Raw genomic sequence first — 5,545 nt, 5'->3', positions numbered from 1 at the left:
ATCATCACAAATCTCCGTGGTACCCTTTATATGATATTTTGTTGTTTTCCAGACACGAAATAAAGATGCAATCCAAAATTTCCTAAATTTCCAAAACTGAATCCTCATACGTGCAATATTGCTGCCGTGCACTAAGCAGTTAGCTACAGGCATAAAACCACTTTGAAACATGGAAAGCATAGTGAAATTAGAAATCCACCATAAACATAAGATATGGTGAAATTTCGCTTGATTGGAATAGAAAACAACAATTTACTTACAATTTTTAAAAGTAGTGGACTGGGGATCGAGCAACCTGGGAAAACTTCGACCAGGCAAGCTAAAAAGTACTGCATCAATCGTCACGCGCTTGCGCATCAAGCTACATGTATCATCGGCGCATACTCAGCCACAGCCTGGCATGGAGGTAAATCGTAAATTATCCCACAGCATTTGGGTAGACAAAGTAGTATATGCTATAAGGGGTGTGTACATTTCACGATATTTAAAAATTGTGGAAATACGAACGATCCCCGTGCAAGGAAATCTGTAGTGTAGAACATTCCCTTTTCACATGTTTCATAGATCTGATATGTACAGTACAGTTTTGCATTTTTAATCTTAAAGTTTTTTTAATATACTAAAAAGAAAAAAGAGAATTTATCTTTTCTGATAAACATCCGAGGTACCATGAATATGAAGTGAAAAGGATGTTCTTAGAATGAAAAATAAAAGTTTGAAGAAGAAAACGATAAATCATTAAGAAAGGGCCCAACAAAGACAAATCACACATTTTTTTTACTAGTTGTGTGCACTAGACCAATCATAAGTTACAACTGTTGATTTAATTAAGCTAAGATTATTTTACTATGACTTTACAAACAAGATAATAAGTTACATAAGTATTTCTAATTTGAAATACTATGTACTTTAGTACATTAGTATCATCTCTGATGTACTCGTGCATGGACCTAGAGGGGATGATCAGGGTTTGACACAATTATCCCTTGGACCCCCCCTCGAAAATTTTTATTGGATCCTGCATGTATACCTGAGGTATTGACTATATTATAATGTGAGGCAAATAATAAGCAGATCAATGCATACACTTGTATTGGAAAGAGGAGATCGAAGCGAAATTCAAGAAAAATGTATGAGAACCCCAACCCTCCAAAAAAGTTGTTCTTTTGTATGCATATGCATGTGCATGTCTCAAATGGACAGTTGAGCATGCATACTGGATAGTTAATATCCCCTCTTCCGTATATATTTTTCTCTGAACATACATGTACCTGCACAATAAAATAAATTTCTGTAATTCATTTGACCTTGAAACCCTTGTAAGTATAGGTTCTCTACTTATATTTAGAGTGAAAAACACAAGTTTTTAAAGAATGGTTAATCATTCCTGTATGTGACAGGGCAGACAAATTAGTAACCCCCCCCCCCCCCCCTTCCCCACTCCATGAAAACACCTTGACCCACTTAAAAAAAAATTTCTTCATTCATTATAAACTCTATGAAATTCTTCAATCTCGAGCAGTTGCCATGTTTCTCTCGTTTGTAGACCTTGTTTCGCTTTTATAAATTGCTACATATCGGAGTGTGAAATTGATAAATGTCGATTTCAATAACTTATTGTTGGTCGTGCGAGTTCAAGTTTGTTTTTATCTTCTCTGAAAAGATTGTGTCGTTCATTGAGAAAGGCCGAGCCTTCACTTGATATTGTACCTTCAGAGTTTTCATTTCTTTTCTTGACAACTGCATGCTTTTTATCTGCAGATCTGCATGTCAAATTGAAAGTTTATTGCATTTGTTGATAATGAAAGTTGTTTTTTTTTTATTTTTGAAATTAAAAATTATGTTGCAGATTGTGTCAAACCAGCGAGAATTTAATGAATGTCATATATAAAATTAATTTACTTGTAGAATGCATCTCTATATTGTATGAAGGTACAATTTACTGGAATGATCAGTTTGAAATAACACACTGTTGTCTCTCCCAAAGACTAGCTGCAATAACAAGTAACAAAAATAGTAAAACATTGAATAAATAAGTACTGCATGTACAGGTTTGTGTGTAATATGCAGCTTTGTATAATACGCACCCCCAAAGTTGGGTGTAAAATGCAGAAAAAAATGATGTTCCATGTATAATATGCACCCAAAATTCAAATAAATTTTCAATTGAATTTTTTGTAAAGTCATCAATGTGCATCCATTGATAAAATTTTCAAAGCTCTGATAAGTAATAACGTTTGCAGATCAAAACCAAAACAACAGCAAAAGTAATGATTTTATTGATAATGATTAGTCCAATTTTTTTTTCGAGATAGGTGATGCTTCTAACACTAAAATTTGCTGAATAAACATTGACCACAGGACAAGTCAACTGGTTACCTAATGGCCAACTTGTTTGATGCAAGGAGTAGTACATGCATGTACATCTAAGAGGATTGATATTCTAATACATCGAAATAGAATTATTGATAATGAAGGTATTTTTGATGTTTAGTGTACATTGTACACTCGTACAACTTGCATAACATACGATATAGGCAGTCTTACACCTAGCTGTGGCATTCAGAAATGTGCTCTGAAAAGATGGGGTAATATATTGTACCTATGTACATGTATAATATGCAGCCCCCCCCCCCCCCCCCATAAAATTTTGGCTGAAAAGAGGTGCGTATAATATACAAGACTTTACAGTATATATATAGCAACAGATGTATAATGTTCAGTTAACTGTTAAAGATATGAATAACTGTCATGTACTAGCTATCATATAATTTTTTTTTTGGTCAGCTGATTAAAGGGTACCTGCAGTGCCGGTCAATTTTTGATATATTGGAGATCTATGTGTAAAAACATCATCCTGAAAATTTTACAGCGATCGCATAAGTAGTTTTCTAGATATTTGGGGAAAACCCGATTTCACACCTGAACGAGTTTTGAATCAAGCCGATTTGGCGCGAGATGAACTGTGACGTCACGGGGTCAACGCCGCGGTATGAGAAACAGGAATATCGTGTGAAAACTGTTCGTTTTCTTGCATTGTTTTATCGATATATGAACATTTTTTTCTGTTGTTTTATTTCCTTATCAACCCTGGATGACTAATTATACTGTTGTTTGAGTTTAACCTGTATTTTATCGAACAAAAATGCCGAATTCGGATAATTGTTTGCTTCATGAATTTCGTCAAATGTGTAACACATTTTACATATAAATGCACACCATATGGAGCGAAATGACAACTAATCAAAGCATTATTGTTATAAGAAACATATTTTGTTAATATTGCCATTCTTTCGAATGATTTCTCAGTGACATTATTAACTGATTAATAATATTGATAATACATAATGATATTTCGTAAAAGGTAACTCAGGGTCTATTCCTCGTATAAGGCATAAAATTACAAATGATGTCGCCCGATTATTCAATAATATTGATATCGGACCAATATTCTTTTAAAAATACGATAATGAAATTTTAATTTTACATTTATTTACATCCTTTGTCAAAATGTTACAGTTTATTCAGATTTCATAATGATTCGTTGTCAGTATTACAATTTAAGCTATACGGAGTTACAGGTATTTAAAGCGGTTAATTGCTGACCATAGCGCTCGAAAGAAAGTTGCACTTTATAAAATAAGAAATTATAAAGACCACCGTAATTATATACTTCCGAATAATTACTTGATCACATAAAAAAGGTTTCAATTGCTGAATTGTAACTTTGGTCATTATTTAAGTGATTAGATAAGTAACAATAAAGGCATTTACTTCGAACATTAGTTTTACTATTTAATAGTGTCATGCATGATTCTTTAATCACTGATTGACGGACTATACACATGTTTTAGCTGACGAATGCTTGATTTTACACAGTCTAATTTATTTTTCTGTTTTATCTTTTAACAATTGAGTAGCTAATTATACACAAATCAATTTACCAGTCTAGAGGTGTGAAACTCTCTTTGTTCACCAGACTCGTGTACATTGTGTATACATACCCCAGATACACGTGTGTCTGGAGCAGTGGCTTCGTTAGTTTACCTGTGTCATTGTCTTGGATCACTCGTGTGTGAAAGATATTATGTAATCAAAAAATGAATAATGAACATCAATCAGCCCATGTAAGCGTTTCAAGATATCGTATTCATCGGTAAAAAGGCGACGAGAATAACAAATTTTAAAATCCTTTAAAAAGAAATCTGATTGAAATAAAATAATAACGGATACAAATTTCTAGATCTACAATACTTAAAATAACAAGATACGTCAAAACATTAGACCTATATCGATCATTTTGGCTGAAAAATCGAATTTAATTTGTATAGCTTTGTAAGGAAATTTCCCTCCCGTTGACCTCGTGACGTCACTTCCGCTGAAGCCTCGTTATCGCCTAATTCTGTTTTTTCTTGATTAAATTTCTCAAAGCAGGTAAAAATAGCCACTTTGAAGAGGCGTAACTCCGTTATTTTTGCACCGATTTTGATGCGGTTTTTTGCATTAAATTTTGGTAAATAAACTCTTTAACATATGTTTCACATCGGCTGGGCTGCAGGTACCCTTTAAGTTTTTCTTTATCATTTCATAGTCCTGCATTGTGTAATTGTTATTTTTTTTTGATTTATGTTAATCACTGGACAAGATACAGCTTTCTTGAAACCAGCATATCATCATTTGAATGAAATATATAACCTATAAATTTCAGCCAGCTATGAGATATATCAGGAATTTGAAGAATTTGATCGTCTTCTCCATAGAAACTGTAGAAAACACCAGAAAGAGATTGGTCAAAAATGAAAAAAATTATTCCCAGAGTTTCTACAAATATTCAAGGCAAGTGACTTGTTTTATGAACACGACTAAGTTTGATTTTAGTGAACGTAGCTTATTTTATAAGACGTTAACACTACTAAAAATTAAATTTTTACAGCAGTATATGCTATTTTAGATAAAGGAAAGACCTTATTCAAAAGCTGTTAAGCATAGATTGAATTTTTGTTTTTCAATTAAGGAATTTTATGATTTTTTTTTTTTTACCAGTGATAATTGTACCTAATAATTTGTATGTTCATATTTTGTTTTTCTTCTGTCATGGAATTTCTACCTATCTCCCTAAACCAATGTCACTTGATCCGTCTCCCCCACCTCGTGCACATGTAATCCAACCACAATAGAATTTTAATATATATAAATGTATGTACCTGTAACAGTATATAATCCATCAAAATTATGTACTTTTCATTAATAAGATCCAGCTGACATGTATGATTTCTGAGTGTTTTTGCTTCATTGTCTAGCTTGCTTGCATGTCTAAGGTAAATAATTACGTAATATCCTTTTCTAAGTTTCGTAATACCTTTATGCATGCAGCGATGAATGACTCGAAAGTGTTCCATATATTAATGATGTTGTGGGCAGACCTACACCGATTTTGTTTAAACTTGGGATAAGGATGCCAGGAGGAGGGACAGACAAGGTCATTAATAGCCAATAAACACACAGTCGGTGTTGACTAATAAACACCAGGCGATTGCACAATCAG

General features: G+C 33.1%; 1 long non-coding RNA gene across 2 annotated transcripts; it reads left to right on the top strand.

Annotated features, from left to right (window-relative positions):
- Positions 1-298: 298 nt before the first annotated feature.
- On the top strand, positions 299-4,831 carry LOC128191481 (uncharacterized). Of its 2 annotated transcripts, none has more exons than XR_008244432.1 (3): positions 299-406; positions 2,312-2,477; positions 4,709-4,831. It is a non-coding gene; the product is annotated as an uncharacterized LOC128191481 (long non-coding RNA). The 2 variants fall into 2 exon arrangements; XR_008244433.1 differs by having other exon boundaries at positions 300-406; positions 2,316-2,477.
- The last annotated feature ends 714 nt before the right edge of the window (positions 4,832-5,545 follow it).

This window comes from Crassostrea angulata, chromosome 7 (assembly GCF_025612915.1).
Source record: "Crassostrea angulata isolate pt1a10 chromosome 7, ASM2561291v2, whole genome shotgun sequence".
Classification (NCBI taxonomy): domain Eukaryota; kingdom Metazoa; phylum Mollusca; class Bivalvia; order Ostreida; family Ostreidae; genus Magallana; species Magallana angulata.
This window is presented reverse-complemented; position numbering and strand designations above follow the sequence as displayed.